The sequence below is a fragment of the Equus asinus genome, chromosome 4, assembly GCF_041296235.1.
Source record: "Equus asinus isolate D_3611 breed Donkey chromosome 4, EquAss-T2T_v2, whole genome shotgun sequence".
Taxonomy (NCBI): Eukaryota; Metazoa; Chordata; class Mammalia; order Perissodactyla; family Equidae; genus Equus; species Equus asinus.
In genome coordinates, this window is record NC_091793.1 from 35,828,409 (window position 1) to 35,851,041 (window position 22,633).

Consider the following 22,633-nt stretch of genomic DNA (forward strand, 5'->3'; position numbering starts at 1 on the left):
GTCTCCCTTAACCTGCCTTTTTTTTTTTTTAGGAAGATTGGCCCTGAGCTAACATCTGAGCCCATCTTCCTCTATTTTTTATATGTGGGACACCTGCCAAAGCATGGTTTGGTGAGCCATGCCATGTCCATGCATGGGATCTGAACCAGCAAACCCTGGGCCACCAAAGCGGAGTGTGCAAACTTAACCGCTACGCCACTGTGCCGGCCCCAAACCTGCCTTATTTTTTTCACAGTATTTATCACTTATCACTACTGGATGTATCTGTTCACCTGTTTGCTTCTTGTCTCCATCCTCTAGAAGGGAGGACTCACGTGTATAGAGATTTTGTCTGTTTTATTGGCTATTTCTGTATCCGCAGCGCCTGGGAGAATGTGTACGCACAGTAGGTGTCAATACATACTTAGTGAATGAGTGAATGGAAAGAGCCTTCTGGACATGCTCATGCCAGCTGGACAGAACACCTCTGCCGACAGCTTCAGCTGCCCACCCCGAAATCAAGCTTTCAGGGGACACTCCATTCTGTACTCTTTTCCACCTTAGGAATCAAAACTCCAGGATGATCCTGAACAGATCTTTTCTGGCTGGCTAGCTTTCGTGTTTTGTATTTCTGCTTGGTTGGTTTGGCAGAAGAGGCTCATGGGCAAAGCCATGTGCCAGTCTCCCCGAGTGTCTCTGGCTCCCCACGTGCTCTGGATGGAGACGTGTCTGGGGACACTGTTCTAAACACTCCAAACCAACCAGCAAATGCTCATTGCTCAAGCAGAGAAGAAAGCAAATCCATCCACCCCGGTGCCCACTTCCATGGAAACTCCAAGCGAGTTCGAAAGGCCAGTACTGGCAATACTTTCAGCTTTTATTATCCTCTCTTGTCATTGCAGGAATTGTGTTTGCAGGCACACGCTGAGAGAAGGAGACCTTTAAATTGAATGCACCAAGAAGGAAGCTTTCCAAAGCCCGAATTAATTATCTTCAGCAGCATCTAGACAATTGCTGTTTTGTGAGGAGTTTGCCAGTCAGACCCTTCGGCACATCCATTAGGGACCTTCAAAGCACGCCAAGTACTCAGCCTCTCAGCTGCAGAAATCCCTTCACCCCTAAACTAAGCACAGCTATTAGAGAAAGGCTTTGCGGATTCAGGTGGGAGGCCTCAGCCAACCCGCTGGCTTCTGCAGCATCGCCTAACAGCTGAAGCATTGCCTACAGAAGCCCAGCACAAACATTGAGCATTCCAAGGGTGGAATACTAGAATATGCAGCAACTAATAAATGTTCATGGTTTCTTGTCCTAAAAGGATCCAGGTATATCCAAGCATAGCTGTGTTGATTAATCATTTTTCCAGAATTATATTAGCAAAACTATCAATCAGGCCGGAGTGCCTATTAACTCCTCCCAGGTTCGAGGATGCACATTCTATTCGCATAAAGCAGACGGTGCCCCAGGAGAAGTGCTTGAACTCTGGTTTTTCTAACACTTGGATCAGTTATCACCACTTTAGTGTTCCTGAACATTCAACCAGCACAAATTTCTAGTTCATCTTTTAAGTATATGTATGTACATGTACCATGCTTTAATTTGTCATCCATTTTGAGGCACCAGTATTTTACGTAAAGCTAAGAAAGAAAATGATGCTGTCAATTAAACTAGAATAAGCCATTGGCTATAAGTTGTGTGTTGATCAGAGATAAGCTGTAAAAAATTGTGCATCTTAGAATTACCTGTGGGTGTGTTTGTAGGGACAAAGAGAAAGATGTAGTTCAAAAAAAACCCTCATGTAAATAGTTTGGAGCAGTTATTTAATATTTTTATTATTTCTAAGATTAAGGAAAATAACTTAGATTGCTTTAAAAAATCTACTTAGGGAATTTTAATAGAATTTTTAAGATTATAAACTGGATGAAGTTCTGTTTTAGACTCTAGTAAGCACATACCCAGTTCTCTACCATGAAAATGAGCTATGGAATTGCTCTTTCCACCTGCTCTTCCTGCAAAGGGCCAAACCAGGTTGGGTGTTGCTGCCTCAGCAGGGTGCATATAATTAAGTAATGTGGCAAATGGTTACCTTTCTTAGTTTTTTTGGGGGGGGGAGGAAATTAGCCCCTAGCTAACATCTGCCGCCAATCCTTTTCTTTTTCTGAGGAAGACTGGCCCTGAGCTAACATCCGTGTCCATATTCCTCTACTTTATAGGTGGGACTCCTGCCACAGCATGGCTTACCAAGTGGTGCCATGTCCACACCCGGGATCCAAACTGGGAACCCCAGGCCACCGAAGCGGAACCTGCAGACTTAACCGCTGCGCCACCAGGCCGGCCCTGGTTATCTTTCTAAGATCTCGAATTCACTCACTCTTTCATAACCTCCTTCGAACTTTTCTTATCAGTGGTAGTTTTCTGGGTTTATCACTAATTTCTCATTTGCAAAATGAGAGGCTAGACCTAGACTGATTTCTAAGCAACCTTTCTGCTTTCACATTCATCTTTATACTAATTCCCCTTTGACTTAAAAATGTAGGAATCCGCTGGCAAACATTTAAAGAGCATATTATACCAAGAGAGTGAACTTTTTTTAGCACTCACTATGACCAAGGCACAGTGCTAACTGCCTCCTACACAGTATGTCATTTAATCCTTGAAGCAGCTCTGTGCAGTTGATGTTACTATGGCCATTTTATAGATGCTGAAGCTGCAAATAAATGCCAAGGAGAATCTTTTTTTCTGTTACAGATTTGTTGAGATATAATTCGCATCCCATACAGCTCACCTTTTAAAGTGTAAAATTCAGTGGTTTTTAGTACATTGAGTTGTGCAACCAGCACCATGATCAATTTTAGAAGCTTTTCGTCACTCCTCTAAGCACCCCATCCCCTTTAGCGGTCATTCCCCGTCCCCTACCCTCCCAGCCCCTGGCAGCCTCTAGTCTCCCTTGTGTCTCTATAGAGCGGCCTATTCAGGATATTTCCTACAAATGGAATCAGACCGTGTGTGCTCTTTGCAAGCAGGCTCTTGACCCCAAGTCTTCTGGACTGTGGTACTGTGTACTACACTACCTCGGTGCTAGGTGTTGGAGGACATAGGTAAAGTGGGACACCAATCCTGCAAAAGTCTAAGGGAGAAAAACATACATTTGAAACAATGGCAGGCAATATAAGACAATACGCAATTTACATCCAGAATCAGAAAGAGGAGAGAAAACTGTGAGAAGACGAATCTCTCTTGCTTCCCAGTTTTCCTGCTCTTCTCAGCCTGCATGGGGACGTTTAGAAGCGAGCACATAGGCATTCTGGTTCCCCTGTCTGCGTGGGGAGGTTTAGAAGCACGCACACAGGCGTTTGCGTTCCCCTGTCTGCGTGGGGAGGTTTAGAAGCACGCACACAGGCGTTTGGTTCCCCTGTCTGCGTGGGGAGGTTTAGAAGCACGCACACAGGCGTTTGCGTTCCCCTCTCTGCATGAGGAGGTCTGGAAGTATGCACATGGACATTCGCGTTCCCTTGTCTACATGGGGAGGTTTAGAAGCATGCACATGGGCATTTGTGTTCCAAGCAGCCACCCAACCACTCACTCTTGCACACTGTTTGCAGCTCGCTCAGCAGCTGTAAAACAGAGTAAAGAGAAAAAGCAGGTAACTTTCCTTGCCCTCTTTGGCCAAAGAGAAGGCAGGTGGTGGTGTCGTTTCTGCACTGAGTCTTGAGTTGACAGAGCCTTCCTCCAACATCTCCAAGCCACAGCTGGGGACGCCCCCCTCCTGTACCCTTACTGGAAGCTTCCATCTCTCCTTGAACTCGAACTGCTGCTGTTCTTCTCATCATAAGGGCCAGCCACCTTGCCCCGGTACATGGAAAGACATAAGGCTTGGTGGCACCTGCAGAGGTGACCATGCAGAATAGTCCCCATTTGATGCACAGCATCCTCTGCCCTCCCCTACCTGCTCTAGGCCCCCAGAAGTCTGGTCGCTAGGGCTGCATCGCCCAGGCCCCCACGCCCTCAGGGTAGACCCAGGGAGCTGCCTGCAGAAGAGAGGAGGAGGGGAGGATAGGGGGCTGGGGTCTTTACTCTCTGGTCGCTCTCCCTTTGGGTCTAGGGGTGGTAGCAACTTCCTTCTGTTTCTAGCTTCTGGATATCTCACCGTCCATGCACAGTTCCCTTAATCTTTCCCAAACCTTTGAAAATAATCTCTCCATTAATTTATTTTCATTTAAATTCTTCTGAGTGTGCCATCTGTTTCTGCTAGGACCCTAACAGCTACAGTAGCCTTTAAAGATTCACACCAAAAGGGGATGGGCAGCGCTTACTATCTGCCTCTTCCAATATCCGCTTTCCTTCTGCCTTAGTAAAGGATGCATCATTTTTAGCTGGGACGTGGCTGCCCTCAAGAAAGATCTATTTTCCCAGCCTCCTTTGGAATTAGCTATGACCATGTGATTTAGTTCTGGCCAGCAAGATGTAAGCAGAAGTAAAATGTAGCAGCTTCTGGGGAACCTTTAAAGATAGCTAGATCGGGGAGGCCCGGTGGCTCAGCGGTTAAGTGCGCATGTTCTGCTTCGACGGCCCGGGGTTCACCGGTTCGGATCCCAGGTGCGGACACGGCACCGCTTGGCACACCGTGCTGTGGCAGGCATCCCACATATAAAGTACAGGAAGATGGGCACGGATGTTAGTCAGGGCCAGTCTTCCTCAGCAAAAAGAGGAGGATTGGCAGTAGATGTTAGCTCAGGGCTAATCGTCCTCAAAAAAAAAAAAAAGATAGCTAGATTGCGTCATTTGGTCTTTCTTTTTCTATGTTCCTTCCTCTACCCTACTGCTTGGAACATGATTATGAGAGTTGGCGCTCCAGCAGCTGTCTTAGACCACGAGAATAGAGGCTACACCTTAAGGTTGGTGGGATGGAAAGCCTGAAGGAACTTGGGTTCCTGCCTTTATAGAGCCTCCATACTAGCCTAGACTGCCTACTTCTGATCCTTTTTTATCACCCATGTTTGCTTAAGCTACTATTATTTCTGGCTCTCTAATATGCAGCTGAATTCAATCCTAAGACTAGTGAGTTCAACTGGAAGAAAAGGTGTGGTTTAGCAGAAAGAACCCTAGACCTTGGGGCAGAAGATGTTGGTTCAGCTTGTGGCTCTATCACTAAGAGCCCTGGAACCTTGAGCAGATTACCTGGTCTTTCTGAGACTCAATTCCTTATCTATTATGTTGGAAAAATAGTATCCACCTCACATAACCATTGAGCAGATTAAATAAGATAACATTTGTTTCAGTGTCCAGCACACAGCAAGCCCATGGTTTTAAGTGTATGGCTCTAGAGTTAGACGAGAGGTTGAAATCCTGCCTCCACCATTTACTAGCTGTGTGCCTTTGGGAAAGTCACTTGACCTCTCTGGGTCTCAGTTCTCTCATCTTTAAAAGTGCATGATAATGATACATGCTTCATAGGACTTTGAGGATAAAATTAGGCAATGCATGTAATTCTCTTACTTTATTCCCTAGCATCTAGTAAGCACTCGTTAAACGAATAACTACTGTGTTATTGTTATTATTATTTTCCTAGTCATTATTATTCTCTACCTGTTTTTATATCATCTTGTGATGATTGTTTTCATCTTAAGTCTTGACAAATCATCTTGGATGACTCAGCTGAAGAGAGGCAGTTCTGGAGTGGGGTTGATACACCTGTTCTTAGACACAGGCAGATCTACCAAAGAAGAATGGTATAGAGCAGGGGGATGGGGGAAGAGGCTGAGTGGCTGATGAGATTTCAGGATTAGTAGGGAATTATATAAATTGAGGTTCTTTGTTGCAGACAACAGAATTCACTCTAGCTGGCTTAAGCAGAAATAAACACTTGAAAGGAACTAAAGAGCTTACAAAACTTTGGGAAGACCAGAGAACCAGGCTTGAATGCTACTCGGTCAGAAACAATGCAGCCAGAAAAAGATGCTCTCCCACAAGATGGAGCTGTTAATGTGTGCCCCAGAAGAACCGAGGGCTTCTACTGCCCAGCTGAGCAGAGAATCGACTCCCTCTCTCTGGGCTCAGCCGCCATCTTGCATCTGTGTCTCACAAGTTGGCAGAAACTATGTCACAAGTTTCAATCGAGAGCCAGGCCTGATGGCCTAGTGGTTAACGTTCAGCATTCTCCCACTTCAGTGGCCTGGGTTTGCTTCCCAGTCTCGGAACCACACCACTCATCTGTCAGTTGCCATGCTGTGGCCGCAGCTCATGTAGAAGAACTAGAAGGACCCACAACTAGGATATACAACTATGCACTGGGGCTTTGGGGAGAAAAAAGAAAAAGCCTTAAAAAATTTTTTTCAATCTAGCTACAAGGAGTCTAAGAATGCAGTTTTTAGCTTTCTGGACAGAAAGAGGTTAGAACGTGTTGAGTGAGCCAACTTAGTATCTGCCACACCAATTTTAGGGCTTCCTATTTCCCCGTGGCTTTATTTATATGACTTGCATCAGAAAGGCAATGAGGTATAGTGAAAAGATCATGGGCTGTGACGTCAGATAAATGTGGGTTCTTTCTTTTTCTTGGACACACCAAACCTGTTCCTGTCTTAGGGTCATTGTGTCTGTTCACATTTTACCTGGAACTCTCTGCCCTTATATCTTCTCAGGGTTCATCCCTACCTCACATTCAAGGTCCAGCATGAATGTCACCTCCTCAGAAAGGCCTTCTCTTTCTCATTCCTCTCTTTGTCCCACGTCACTCTCATCATATCATCCTTTTATTTTCTATTTAGCACTTGTCTGTCATTTTCTTGTTGGTTTTTAGTTGGCCTGTACTCCCTTACCTCTAAATAGAATGGAAAATTCCATAAGAGCAGAGATTTAGTCTGTCTTGTTCTCAGCTATATCCCTCGAGTCCAGAAGAGTAGCTGATAGATGATAATAATAGCATTTATTATACTATTATATTACATTATACTATCTTGTTTCTAAGGCATCCTGGCTCCAGAGCCTGAGCTCTTAGCTGCTACAGCATACTGAACATAGTGGGTGCTGAACAAATATTTTATGGATAAATGAATGAACGGACATCTTTTAATCATCTCATTGACATTCTCTGTTGTGTTTAACACTGCTAATTATCTCCTTCCTGGGCCTCTTCCTCCTCAATCCCCTCCTCCTTCTCCCGTTAAATGCTGGGCGTTCTCCAGGCTTCCATCCTGTGTCAACTGCTGTTCTTACTATACGCTGTCCTTGGGTCATATTATTCAGTATCGTGATTGAACGACCATATTTTATACTGATGAGTCCCAGGTCTGCTGTAAATCTCCAGTGCTGCCTCTCCCAGAGTGACAGGATTCAATGTTCACGGCTTCCTAGACGTCACCCCTTGAGCATCCTTTAGGCCGCCCCGACTCAACAATGCAAAGTTGACTTCATTTGCTGTGTGCACAGTCAGGTTGGTCCCAGCCAGGCTGCGGAAAGCATGCCATTACATCTTCCCCAGACAAAATCTCCCCCTTCTCCCATAGCCCCCATCTCAGTCCATATCACCACCATTTACCCAGTCTTCAAGGCCAACAACCCAGCAATCATTTTAGGATTTTCCTCCCTCTCCTTAGAGCCAATCTATGGCCAAGTGCTGTGGATTCTATCATTTAAATTGTTTTGCAGTCCATCCCTCCCTCTCTATTGCTGCTCCCAGCATAACTTCTGAAGTTCCTTCCAAGACTACATATTGCAATAGTGTCCTAACTACTCTACCTGACTCTGGGCTTGCTCCCTCCAATCTATTCTCTGAATACCACCAGCCTGATCTAACTATAATAGACATTTGTTGGCTCTACTCCACTCTCTTCAGTGGCTCTGGCATTCATTGCCTTCAGGATCAAGTTCCCACTTGTTAAAATCATCCTAGATCTGGCCCTCACCCACATCTCTGAAATCTACACCAAGCCCCTTCTCTAATCCCCACCTTCACCGTCACCTTATGCTTCAGAAATGGCCAGTTCACTGCATTTCCCCAGCAAAGCCTATGGACAGGCATGTTTTTCCCCTAGTGGTGTGGGGACCAGGAAAAGACAGGGACCATCCTGATAGCTTTTCAGTGCCCTGTTTTTTCCTGGAGGCCCAGCTGCAGTCCTGCCATTTCATTTCACCAGACACTCCAAGAGCTTTATAATTCAGTCCCTTTATTCGCTTCTGCTGCCTCAAGTTGATGTCTGTTATTTGAAACCAAAAGAGTTCCAACAAATGCACTGATGAACTGAAAGAAGAGGCATCTATTTACATGAGATGATTTGCATGAGAGGAAGCAAGCAGTCCCTTCACAGGAAGAGGGAATAGACAGGGAGGACTGCCCAGCCAGTCTTAGCGATCCGTGTCTGAGCAGCGCAGCAAGAGAAGCCACAAACAGATGATGAAGCCTCTGTCTTACACAGCTTCCCTCCAAAAGAAGCACAGCTTTTGTGCCCAAGTGACAAAGTACCACACAGGGCAGGGCCTTCGCTCTCTTCTGTGAGGGATGCAGCCCAGCTTTGCACATTTAGCATTCCAGGGTGCATGGAACTGTTCTGGCATCACAAGGGTTGGCTGGCTGGGGATCACTGGAAGCTGGCATTCGTGGCACAATCCTCAGCCTTATCCCTGTGGACACAAGCTGTGTGGATTGTGGAAATGCACATCTTCAAATGGCTCAGTGGGCAACAGCTGTGGGGAGGTGGTCAGAGCACAGGAAGAAGACAGCATGAACACCCCTTGCTAACTGTAGTGGACAGACTCGTTTGCAATATACTCACTGGGGCCTCCCCAAAATAACTGAGTAAGACTTGAATGGGGGGAGTCAAGTCTCTGAAACTTGAAGATGTGAAATAAATTCGGCAAAATGTGAGTTATCACCATAAATGTGTTCCCATTTCAACCCACAGGCCAAGGAAATCAGAAAATTCAGATTCATAGCATTACATTTACTTTAAAAAATTAAAAAGTGAAGGAATAAAATAACCAAGAAAATAGGGCCAGTCTGGTGGTGTAGTGGTTGAGTTTGCACGCTCCGCTTTGGTGGTTCAGGGTTTGCTGGTTCGGATCCCAGGCGCAGACCTACACACCACTTATCAAGCCTTGCTGTAGCAGGCATCCCACATATAAAGTAGAGGAAGATGGGCACAGATGTTAGCTTAGGGCCAATCTTCCTTGAAAAGAATAAAATTAAAAAACAATAACCAAGAAAACTAAAATGAAATTACCTGTGGGATTTTCCTTCAAAGGCTTCTTTACAACTCACAAGGTATTTATGAAATGACATCTACTAAAAGAAATACTTTATAATTTAGCATGGTGAGATTTTTTCTATTAATTCAGTAAAGTAGAATGGGACCACAGAAAGCTTATATTCCAGGGTTATAGGTCTGAATGTCACCTTTATAAAATCACGGTCTGTGGGTAGTTAGCCACAGAGATCTTGCCTTGAGCTCAGTTGGGAAAGAAGTAGAATCATGTGCCATATAATGACATTTCAGTCACCGACAGACCACATACATGACAGTGGGCCCATAAGATTAGCACCATGTAGCCTAGGTGTATGGTAGGCTATACCACCTAGGTTTGTGTAAGCACGCTCCGTGATGTTCGCACAATGACAAAATCACCTAATGACGCCTTTCTCACAACCTGTCCCCATTGTTAAGCAATGTACGACTGTAGACAGACATTTTCATAAGCTTACTTTTAGTTCTGTATTTCACATGAAGTGCTTGACCCAATTGTGAAATGACACACTTTCTTATTCCTGCTTGGGATTAACCCTACTGAACAACATAGCAAATCAATTCACCCAGGGAATGGATGACAACCTAGCCTTAAAGAGAAACTTTCTCTCTAAGAAAACTCTGAGCTAAACTAGACTTCACACTTATACACCTTTGGTGATCTTCAGGCTCTTTTCCATTCTTTTTAGTGACGAGATACTGAGTTTTAAATTAAAGCTGATCTAAAATCTTCTTTTAAAACATCTTAACTATGTTTACAGATATTCTACAACACCCAGGAGACATGCAATGCAGGATCATTAGTTCACTGGAGAATGAAGACTTGGGGAATTGAAATGTTTTTCAAACATAAACTTTCAGGTAAACTAAATCAAGAAATCAAATTACCTAGATGATAGGAATCATCCAAAGCAATTAGCAAAACTGAATGAGATAGAATCCTTTGTTATCTCTATTTCATAGATGAAGAAATGGAAGCTTGCAGAGCTTGAGTGCCTTGCCTAAGACCCCACAGTCAGTAAGTGGCAGGGCAGGGATCTGAGGCAACCTGACTAGAGAGCCCATATTCACCACCAGGATGACTATACAGCTTCCCAGGTTCTGCTCCTCCTTTCTTTAGCTAGGGTGTGTATCTTTGGGCTGTTTTGGTACCACCTCTAATCCCGTTTATACGTGATCTTCTCTCTCAAGCATCTAACCCCTTCTCTAGAAAAAAGTCTAATGGTTTAGCTTGGATTAGTGTCTCTACTATGGTTTCTTCAGCACTACCAAGCAAGTCTCCAATTTTCAGCAGACACTAACTGGGCCCTACAATTTAACTCAGTTCTGACACGTGGAGATAGCATCAGATCCCATTAGGGCTCAGTCCAAAAGACTCTCCCCACCCCAACTTCAGACACCAATTGCAAGGCCAGGTTGTCACCTGTGCTTCTTACCAACTGGCTATAGATTGGAGGTTCCCATGACTCACGCCTTGGGTTTAATTAATTGGCTACAGCGGCTCACAGAAACATTGTACTTACTAGATTACTGGTCTATTATACAAGGATATAACTTAGGAACAAGCAGATGGAAGAAATGCAATAGGGCAAGGTATATGGGGAGGAGTGTGGCGCTTCCATGCCCTCTCCAGGGGCAACACTCTCCCAGCACCTCCACGTGTTCACCAACCCAGAATCTCTCTGAACCCCATCCTTGTAGGTTTTTATGGAGGCTTCATTACATAGGCATACTTGATGAAATAATTGGCCTTTGGCAAATGATTCGACCTCCTGCCCCTCTTCCCTTCCCCGAGGTCACGGGGCAGTGGTGAGGGGGGCAGGGGTGTGGGGCATGGGGGGCAGGGAGGGTACGTAGGACTGAAAGTTTCAACCCTCTAATCACATAATCCGTTCCCCTGGCAACCAGCCCCCCTCCTTAGGTGCTTTCCAAAATTCACCTCATTAACATAAACCCGTGTTTGGTGGAAAGGGGTTTGTTATGAATATCAAGACACCTTTATTGCTCTCGTCACTTAGGAAATTCCAAGACTTTTAGGAGCCCAGTGACAGAAAGGAAGACAAAGACCAAATATACATTTCTTATTATAAATCACAGTATCACAATGCCCATGTTTAAGTTGCAGAACGTGAGCTGGAAAACCCCTCAAATGCACCTACTACGTTTCAATGAGTTCTTTACAATCAAGACTTGAATAACCTTAGGCAATAAATATTAGGGAGAGGAGAAATGGGAGGATTGCCAGAGTCCATTACCTACTATGTGCCAAGGACTGTGCTAAATGTTTTAAATAAATTACCACATTTCTCTTTATATCATTAGAAGGACTGAGATCAAAGACTATCAAAGGGTCAATCAAAAGCATCACCAATGTTGAAGAACAATGACAAGGCAAGACGTTAGGAAGATCCCAATAGCCTAAGGGGAGTGAGGATAAGAAAAGAGTTGGAATTTTTCTTAATTTATATTTTGAACAAGTATTATATGCAATAGTACAAAATTCAAAAGATACATAAGAGCGTTTTTCTGTTTATTCGTTTGCTTTATATAGTTCAAAAGTTTATTGATTGGGACCATAAACTTTTTCGTAAGAGTTTGTAATGGACGTTTGATCTGGTGGCTTCTTGTTCTCTGGGCCTTGCAGACAATTAACGCTGGTGACTCCTGTGGGGCCTGTAGGATGGCTCAAGCTGATCCTCTCTCTCCAGGCTCCCTCTCCTGCAGTCCCCTTGACTCAAGTGGATGTCTTGCTATTCTGAGTGGTCTCTTTCAGCTCTTTCCTCAGCCCCTGGATATCCAGCTGTGCATGTTTGGCTTCTTTCTGCTGAGGTCCTTCTAAGAGGGTCTATTGGATAGGACCCGAGGCCTTCTCCAGTGTAACCCGCGTGTAATCATGGGAAATCTCCTCATCCCTTGGCCCAACAAAGTCTGGGAGTGCCCAGTAATTCCATGTAGCAGCCCTCCTGGCTCCTCCATCTCCAAAGCACTTAGCCAGCCCTTCCTAACATCCTGTATTTTGTTGGTGCAGTGGGACTTCAGTCCACATCCTGACTGAGCTTTCTTAGTCATTGGTTGGACCCTAGTCTTTTGTGTCTTCCAATTGCAAGGAACACATTTCAAAGCTTTCCTGGTGGCCTGCTGGAGGCCCTCTCACTAGGCCTGGAGTTGAGAGATAGTATCTGTGCCCCTTGTCCAAAGGGGAGAGGACTTAAACCAGAGCAAAATCCTCTTCAAAAAAAATCTCAGCCTTCTTCTCCATAGCCTCTCTCTGACCCTGTTTACATCCCTGACTTCCCTGAGAACCCCAGGAGATGTGGAACAGGTTGTTCTTCACTCCCGTTATAAATCCAGGTGGCACGGTGAGGTTGGGGAGGGGGAGGTTGGTCTCACTGTAATTTTCGCATTGCAAGGTATAATCTGTTGATGCATTCATCTAAACTGAGGCAGGAATAGTATCATCCTAACTTCTATCACAATAGCTTTAGTGACATTTTTGCTGCTGGGTGCCAGTGTTTTACCTGAATCTCATCCTTACTGCTTTCAAATCTAACCAAGTCACCTCGTCAATGAGATTCCCAATGCCTGGGCATGTCTTTCGGGGAAAGAATCCACTCTGGTTAGTTTCAGTAGAAATTTATTACTTGGTATTAATTAGAATTTCTGGCAGGGCCAAAGAAAAAAGCCTGGATGTCACATAGTCAGAGTAAAGCAGCCAGGAAGAATGTCCAACCACATCATAACTCACTTACCGCTTTCTCTCTAATCTCTATCCTACCTTCAGCCCTCAGAGAGAAAGAAAATGACAGAAGGCAGGTAGAGGGGAAGCAGGGAGGGAAAGAGAAGCCATAGAAGCTGTCAGAAGTTTCATCCAGGTATAGAGGCAGATCATCTTCTCTTCTTCCAACCCTGAATGAAGTTTAAGGAGCTGGTAGAAGGTAAATATCACACTGCATTTTGATTATATCGTGAGTTGGGCTGGAAGGAGTCCATGGCACCAGTGGCAAAACACCAAAATTATCACCTACAGTCACATGGAAGAAATGCCCAGTGAAAGCAAGGCTCTGGTGGACAGAGGAGGGAGGAATGTAGAGGCTACGAGGTGAGTAGTTCTGTCTAATTGCATGATAAAATTTAAAGAAAAAAATCACAGGCTTAGGGACTTAAATTCTCACTTCAAAGCATGATCAGTGAATGAGGATGTTTCTATGACTTCTCTAAAATAGAGTACTCTTTTTTATCTCACGCGGGCACAGGGCTAATGAAGCTGAAAATCAGGGGCAGAGACGGAGCCTGGAGACTGATGAGTTACGAAGTAGATTGAATTCAGTCTCACGAGTCTTTCAGGACATTTATTGGAAAAAGTGGCTCTTCCCCTGAGTACAGGAATGGAGGTATTTTGGAGGTGTCAGATAACCCCAAGAATCTAAAAGCCCCAAAACTCTCAGAGCTTCCTGGGCCAATGAAAATAGCCCTTCCTCCCATTCTGATGAGGCTGGCCCTGTCTTGTTCAACGACATTGTTAAGGAGTTCACTGAATGATCATCTTGCAAGGGGGTGTCTTCCTGGCCCACCCCTGCCTCTGTTCACTGACTCTAGACCCATAGCTAAAGTCAGATTCTAGCACGCCCTGAAATCAAAATCAAACCTGGGAAGAAAGGGCTTACACACCAAAAGCATCGTAAGATTATGGGAAAGAATTTTGAGAGTGTTGGGAAGAGAAGAATACAATTTTAGATCAGGTCAAATTCGTCATATAGGTGCCCTTACCAAAAATTCTGGATTCCATGTGCTAGACTAAACAACTGGAAGAGGTTTAAACTTCTTGCTTTTTGTCTGAAACTGAGTCTCAGTGGTGGCCTGTGCTTGTGAAGTTCAGATGCCACACATTCCTTGATGTAATATAGAGAAGGGAATCCAAAGACTTAAGGAAACAGGAACATTTGAGTGGATTTATAATACCTGATCTACTCACTCGACTTCACACAAAAAAACCAAAACACTGATGGGAGGAGTATTAGCATTCTTGAACAGTACTTGCCCTCTGTAGGCCAGGGGTGAGAGCGGGAGATACTTCCGAAGACAAAGGTTTCCTGGAGAGACAGGCAGGTTGTGATTCCTGAAATAAGCAGAAGGCTTAGCTGTGATTATCAGAAGGGATATTCAAGGATGTCCAATAGACCGTAGGGTCTTTAGGGCTGAAATACATGGGCACTAAAGTGTTACTTAATTTGTACAACAACAACAAAATCTAAGTCTGGGGATCAGAGGACTGACTTTAGTCACGATGATGGACAATCACAGTCATTTACCCAATTCCACACGTGAGCCACTTTCCACACCCAGACCCCCTTGAATAAAGGGGAGACCAGATGTTCTTGAGGAACAACGCTGTGATGGCACCACAGTGTATGCTGATGCCCTCCTCCTTTCCTTTAATAAAGGCACTTGGAGCCATTTACCGGGGCAACTGAGCCCTGGGAAAAGGCACTTACACAGGTCTTTTGGGATTATTATTATCTCCTGGCCAAGGTTAATCCCTGGAGGCTCCAAATGTCACCCGTGGTTCTCAGGGGGGTGTATGGAGGTTTACGGAAAACAGGTGAGAGTCGGACTCACTCACAGCAGGCCCAGTCATAGTGATCCTAGTGATCCTTGAACCCGTCCTAAAGTTATTTCCTCAGTTCTTGAGTGCTTATTTGTAGCTGGAGTACTGGCAGAATGCTTACACTGGCTCCCTGACCTGTGATGTGAATGTCATTATGGTAGGAAGGGTTAGGTGGAAGACTCTGGAACTATCCCTCCATACTAAAATAATAAACCAAAATGCTTTGTATATATTAATTTACTTAATTTTCACAATAATCCTATGACATAGGATCTATCATCATCCCCATTTACAGATGAGGAAACTGAGGCACAGAGAAGCTAAGCCATTTGCCCAAGTTGACATATGATACTGGTTCCTGACCTGAATGCTGACAGTAGAATTAAAGTGCAGAATTCACATAAAAATTATTTGTTTAATGTCATTCTGATGTGTTTTTTCTGACACCAATGAGCAATTCTCAGCAGACAATGACTGGGCATCTTACAAATTTAACTCAATTCTGACACTGTCTACATGCAGATAGCCTCAGACCCAAGGTTAAGGGCTCATGCCCACAAGGCTGCCAGCACTTCAGATGCCAATAGAAAGTCTAGGTTGTCACCTGTGCTTCTGACTGACTAGCTATAAATTGGAGATTTCCATGACCCCTCTCCTCCATTTCAAATAATTTGCTAGAGCAGCTCACAGAACTCAGAGAAATGTTTGCTTATGTTTACCAGTTTATTATAAAGGATACGGATGAACAGTCAGATGAAGAGGTACATAGGGCGAGATCTGGAAGAGTCCCAAGCTTGGGAGCATCTGTCCTCATGGAACTGGGGTGCTCCATCCTGCCAGCATGTAAATATGTTCATCAACCCAGAAGCTCATCAAATCTTGTTGTTCAACAGTTTTTACAGAGCTTAATCTGCAGGCCCCCATCCTTCCCTTTCCCAGAGGTCGGTGGGTGGAGCTGCAAGTTCCAACCTTTTAATCACTTGGTCTTTCTGGTGGCCATCCCCATCCTCAGGCTTTCTAGGGGTCCCACCCTGTCACCTCATTAGCACAAACTCATGTGTGCTCAAAAGGGGCTCCTTATGAATAACAAAAGATGCTCCTATCACTCAGTAAATTCCAAGTGTTTTTAGGAGCTTTGTGCCAGAAACCAGGGATGAAGGCCAAACATATATTTCTTGATACAAATCACAATATCACAGTCATCCAGTTCATTAGATTGTAAGCTCTATGAAGATCTCTTGTTCACCATTTTCTCTCTTGTTCACTGAGGCACCCCCAGAGATAGTGCAGCGTTCTGCACATGGGATTCTGTCAAGAAATATTGGAATCAATGACCCAGTGATTCTGAATATGATAGTAGTGTTAATTATCTATTGCTCAATAACAAATTACTACAAACTTAGTAGCTTAGAACCACATACATTTATTATCTCACAGTTTCCGTAGTCAGGAGTCCAGGCATGGCTTTGTCAGGTCCTCTACTCTAGAGTCTCACCTGAAAGCTGCAATCACAGTCTTGGTCAAGGCTGCAGTCTTATCTCAAGGTTTGACTGGGGAAGGATCCACTGATAAGCTCACATGGTTCTTGGTAGAATTCAGTTCCTTGTAGGTTGTTGGACTGAGGGCCCCACTTACTCGCTGGCTCTCAGTTGAAGATTACTCTCAGTTCTTGCCATGTGGGCCTCTCCTTAAGGCAGCTCACAGCATGGCAACTTGCTTCATCAAAGCCAGCAAGGAAGAGGGTCTGTTAGTAAGATGGGTGTTACAACCTTATGTAACATACCAGTGTACATGTCATCACATATATCCCATTATCTGTTGGTTACAGGCAAGTCACTTGGCCCACCCATGCTTGAAACCGGGCACCAACTTGCTTTAACTATACTCAGTTGTCTGTTTGCAAAAAGAGTTAGATAATGCATTACTAAAGCGCACCCTATAGATAACATCTCTGACGCTGGGATCACCATGGTAACAGGTGCTTAAATTGTTTTTCAGGAACTGAGAGTCCACTCCTCATCCAATTCAGGCTGTTTAAGATCACTGACTCATCAACTGAGCCTTTGCGAATGCCCTATAGGTGACCCTTTGATGTCAGGGGACCGAAAACTCCACCCTCAGATCATGCTAACGCCATTGTTTTGTGAACATGCGTCCTATGAAGAGCCGTGAAGCTTGACTACACTTGCGCAGATCATCACTTACCTCACTTATCCTTACCTCCAACTGTCTATCCCCACACTTCAGACCACCCTGCTCCTTTATCCCATAAATACCCCTAATCCCCATTTTGGGGGAGGTGAATTTGAGACTTATTGTCCTGTCTCCTCACCAGGCTGCCTAAGGAATAAACACTTTCTCTGCTGCAAAACTTAGTGTCTCAGTGATTGGCATACTGTGTGGCAGGCAAAACGAGCCTGGTTCAGTAACACTCACAAGGAGAGAATTACACAAGAGCATAGACGCTAAGAGGCAGGGATCGTTGGGGCTATGTGAGAGTTTGTCTGCCTCAATAATTCACCAGATAGCCTCTAGCTGATCTTCATCAGATCAGCTAAGCTGTAGCCATTCTCTAAGGAAGGCAGGATAGTTAATGTCTGCAAAATGCCAGCAGGCCCTCATTAGCCCAGGCTTCATTATCCAAGTCCCTGCTTTGTCAGTTTGCACAGTGAAGCAAAGGTCATCATGAGACGAAAATATTCGCTAAAATCAAATTAGTCCCCACTCAAACAACATTTCTCCTTTTAATGTGAGCATAGGTCCTCGTACGTCTCATTTTGCTAATTGTGCCAGTCTGCAATGCAAATACGATCAAACCAATTGCACCGGCACTTCAAAAGAAAATTATTCGAATACCAGAGGCTTTGGAGAGGCTCTTGGGAAAACCGATGAAGCCCTCAAATGATTTTTATAAAATGATTCTTGTTTTGATCATATTGAGAAATTTGAGTATGGAAGATTATGTATCCTGCTATCTTGGAGAAATATTATGAATAAATGTATCTTTATTCATTCTAAGAAAATTGCCTAGATGCAAAAAACCTAAATAACCTAAACTTAAATATAAGAAAAAATAATATTGTCCCATAATTTTATTTCATTTTTACTATTTACTATAAATTTGGGTCTGTTGTGAGTTGTGCCTGGGTTCAAACCATAACTATGTCAATTACTAGCTGTGTGATCTTGGGCAAGTTATCTAACTTCTCTGTGTCTCAGTTTACATATCTATAACATGGAGATGCTGGTAATAATAGTACCTATATCTCCTACCATGCCATTTGACCCTAACCACAACCCTGGGAGTCCAGTGTTGGGGCAGGGGCCTTTGAAAGAGTGAGTGACTTGTGGGTTGGGGTAAGGTGACCAGATGTCCCTTTTTTGCCTCAAAAATGCTGGGCCTTGGCAGCATAAACCAAGTGGCCAAGTAATTAAGGTCAGGGGTATCTGAAAATTTAGGATAATTTCTTTATCTGAGTCTAACTGGTTTTGGAAAAAGCCCAACTAACGTGAATCCACCTAAAACAAATCCCAAATGACATACTGCACCTCGCAAGATATGGGAGCATACAAGGAACTTTCCAAAGGTCAACAGATAGGAAGCGCTGAGTACAAAGCCAGGTGTAACTAACTCCAAAGCCTAATTTGAAGCTTTTTCCATACTCTTCTCTTTGTGCAGCCCTGTGGATTGGAGGATGAGCAGTAGAGAAGAGAGGTTTAGACTGGGAGAAATGCAACAGCACTCAGATCAACAGCCAACTGAAGAACATCACTAACCTTGCTTCTCCCCTGCCCCCTTCCTCAACTAACCCTTTTGCTCCTCAGCTCTCCCCTGCCCAAACCCCCGCCTCTTATGTTCCTCCACGGTGCAGCTTAAGAAGGTTTTTGAACAGTACCCTTGGGATCTCAGGCAAAGAGAAATAATCTAAATCAAAAAAGCGAATAAATCAATATTGAATCACCTTCCAGCTGTTCTGTTTGAACAGAGAGAGGAACCCAAAGTAAGGCCCAGGAGTGTTAGAGTTCATTTTCAAAACACAGCGCGTATAGTGTTCATTTTTAATAAACCAATGGAGTGAGACAGAATATGGTGGCACTGAGGGAAGGGTCATTGCTTGACAGATCAATGACACAAACATAGGTGGCTGAGTGCACAAGCGTGAAAACACAAGAGACTGAGGTGCTGCTGGGGGCCAGGAAGGAACAACAGTACCTTTAGTACTTGGGACTCTGAGCACGAAGCTGGGCCCTCCCACTTTAAGCAAGTCCCTGCATCTCTGCTTCTTCAGACGTGCAGTAGAGCACAGCCAAAATCCTTGGAGGCCACGCCTGGGATGGAAAAGAAAATGAAATGCTAGTACTCAAGTGGTTTCTCCTCGGAAAATAATAATTATGGGGGGAAGGGAAGTATTATTCCATAGCTGATGCTGCGTACGAGCTAAAGAACAAAATCAATTCACGCCACTGTGGAAATGTTTTGCTCCAGCTTTGACTACAACTCAAAGAGACGGAGGGTAAGTGCTCCATGGTGTTCACTGATAAGGCTTGAGAGAAGAAAATCTCACTGAAAAGGTCCATGAAGAATTCAAAATCCTGGGGTTATGTTACCCTTCTCATAAGCTGATGAGAGGAGATTAGGGAATATTTACACCCCCAGAAACCTCAGAATAACAAGGACCAATAAATATCATCCTGGTAGATCAAATATCTTAAGTTCAAAAATTCTTATTATCTCCCAGAATCCTGATCACAACAGTTTCAATATTTAAGGGTAAAAACTCTCCAGTATAGTTAACAATTTATTACACGTTTGTTTAAACTCTCAAACATATAACCCTTAACCTTGAGTCTGTAATGTCTAGAAAATTTGTAAAACATGTTTTATATATTAGACTATAAATTAGATTGTTCGATTGTTAGTTATAGGAAATTGGCTTTTCTCACTGTCTTACACATTCCCTAGAAGTAGAGCCTGAGACACGGACTGCAGTGCACACGGTTTAATGAAGGAGTCCACTCAGCAGGCAGCGGGTGAGGGGAAGGACGGGCAGGAGGAGCTAAGCGAGGGGAGCGCCTCAGCTGGAGTTGAGCTTCAGAATGATCCCACGGGGAGCTCTGCAACAAATCACATCTCAGAGTCGGTCCCACATTGACGCAAGGAGGAGAGCCTTTTGCACCCCTGTGTCAATCAGTCATTGGCAGGTGGTTACCACTGGGGGTGGGTGCAATTTCCTGGGTGGGGTGGCTCCCTTTGGGCTGAGGGCAATTCTTTGGAGAAGGGGCAGCTGTAAATGCTTAGCAGCCCAAACTCACAGCACCTGAGAGATGGGTGCACGAGCCAGGAACGGCACGTGGCCAGTGCCTGAACAGCATCCTGTACACTCACTACGACTGTCAAATAAACTCACGTGCCTTGGGAAAATCAGTCCACTGTCTAGAACCTTGCTAGCTTTGTATTAAGCAATTGTACCACTATCAATATGGAATAGATTTCTTGGTGGTCAGTCACTGGTATGAAGTTTCTTCAATTAAGCCTGTTTGAAATAAATCCTCTGTCTGGCAGATTCAAAACTAAATACAATGGGAATCTTCATTTTTCCACAGCCACAGACAAAACCAAAGACAGATAAGAGTAAATAATATAAAAAATCAAACATTGAAAAACTGGAAAAAATTCAAATCAAATATTTATCATCATTCTCAATGGAGGACGATGTTTTTAAGCCTGCAATAAGGAGAAAAAATCATAAAGGAAAAGATCAGCAGGTTTTATTGCATAAAAATGTAAGCCTTCTATCCATCAGGGAAAAAGAAAAACCAATTCTGCATAGACAAAAAGGTAGACAGCAGTTAGCAAAGAATATTTCTGCAAATCGGAAAAAAAAATATTTATGCAAATCTTCACAAATCAAGGCTGCTAGTTTGGCAAGAGTAGCATTTTCACAGTACGCTCCTTGGCCAGATTCTGGAATAAAATCCCTACCCAGCAAAGGGGATTGAAACATCCCTTTTCAAAGTGTCACCTGTGACTAGTAACCATGGACAAGTTATTTCATTGTTCTATACCCCAGCTTCTTTATCTGTAATATGAGGGTAATAATAGTATCTACCTCTTTTTTGTTATCACTCTTAAGGGTGCAAGAGCCAGGTGTCCCACTAGGAATTAATTGTCCATACTTACAAGAAGAGTTAACCAAGAGTTAGAAAGAGGGCCGGCTTCGTGGCTGAATGGTTAAGTTCGAGTGCTCCACTTCGGCAGCCCAGGGTTTCACCGGTTCGAATCCTGGGCGTGGATGTGGCACTGCTCATTGGGCTGTGCTGAGGCAGTGTCCCACATGCCACAACTAGAAGAACCCACAACTAAAAGTACACAACTATGTATTGGGGGGCTTTGGGGAGAAAAAGGAAAAATAAAATCTTTAAAAAAAAAAGAGTTGGAGAAAAGGGAGATACAGTGGTTGACAGCAGAAATATCAAGGTGGAGGAATGGTGGAGGAAGTGGAGATGGGGCTGATAGAGTCAGGGCAGTGTATCCAGCTGGGTTCCACCATGCTCTGGCAGGAAGCTGCCCTCAGCAGAGCTAAAGCTCTAGAACTTAGATCAGGAAGTTGCTAGAGGATCCTTGACACCAATGGAGAATTCCTCCTTACCTACTATGATAGAGAAAAAACTTGTTTCTTCTTCTCAGGCTCCCTCGTCATTAGGCGTGGTTGTGAGACCAAATTCTAGCCTATGGAATACTAGTGGAAATGATGTGTGCCATTTCTGGGCAGGTGCACATTACATTCTTCCATTTTCTCCTTTCCTTTCCAACAGCTGGAAACTGGATGTGGTGACTCAACTTGGACCACGCAGATGACAACAGGCCCTAAGATCGAGCAGAGCTGCTAGATGGAAAGAGCTTGAGTCACAGAATTACCCTGTGGAGCAGAGCCACCAACCAGCTGGGAACACCACACACTGGACAGTTTTATGAGCAAGAAATAAACTTCCTTATTCATGCCACTAAATGATTAGGTCTTGTTACAATTTAATGCACCCTAATACAGCAATGTTGAGCTAAGCCTGTTGGTAAATGGCACTGAAACCCTTTCCTATCGAAACATCCATGGCACTCCAGAACAGTGACTCTGCCAACAAGCAGGAGGAGAGAGCACACACGTGTTGAAGGCCACATGTCCAATTTGAAGTCTGCTGTCGAAAGGGATTTAGCCTAAAATATTTCCCTCTTTGCCTGCATGAAGAGCTTGATTGATTGATTGACTGACCACCGTGGTCCAGATGCTGATCTAGATGCTCCAGATACATTACCTCCAGTCTTCACAAATCCCAAGGCACCTGGCGGAGGGGAAATGGTGGCTTGGAGAGGCATGTAATTTGTCTAAGATCACCCAGCTGATAAACAGCAGAGACAGACGTGTCTAGTTTCAACCTCCCTTCTCATACCACTGCCTCCTGGCTCGGGGGAGGAAAGGCAGGGGCTGAGATTTTGATGGAAAACTAGAGGCTGTCCAGGAGAGGAGGCCACTTGGCTCTGGACCTCAAGGGATAGGTTTCTGTGGTCAAGAGCATCAAGAAGCAGAAGGTTGGCCATAGTGTGGTCAGTGGGTCACTCCGTGAATAACAGGCGGAATATTCCAAGCATTGTTGTCATTAGCACTATGAGTAGCCTGCAAAGAGCAGATATGAAATTATTACATTTGCCGAGTCCTTGAGATGTGTCAGGAAGTGTTCCAAATACTTTACATGGATTTACGTGGCTTCTATCAGGTAACCTCGCAAAAACCCTTTGAAGTAAGTACTGTGATTCTCTTCA

The 22,633-nt window shown here is 44.2% G+C and overlaps 2 long non-coding RNA genes across 3 annotated transcripts in view; both read left to right on the top strand.

The window, feature by feature from the left end:
* The window catches only part of LOC139045053 (uncharacterized), a 31,017-nt gene extending 29,241 nt beyond the window's left edge, over positions 1–1,776 (top strand). The window contains exon 3 of the long non-coding RNA XR_011502641.1: positions 882–1,776. This is a non-coding gene — a long non-coding RNA (uncharacterized lncRNA). The remainder of the gene's footprint in view (positions 1–881) is intronic.
* The window catches only part of LOC139045052 (uncharacterized), a 70,541-nt gene that overhangs the window by 34,748 nt on the left and 13,160 nt on the right, over positions 1–22,633 (top strand). For both annotated transcript variants that reach the window (XR_011502640.1, XR_011502639.1), the window contains exon 3: positions 21,634–22,611. This is a non-coding gene — a long non-coding RNA (uncharacterized lncRNA). The remainder of the gene's footprint in view (positions 1–21,633; positions 22,612–22,633) is intronic.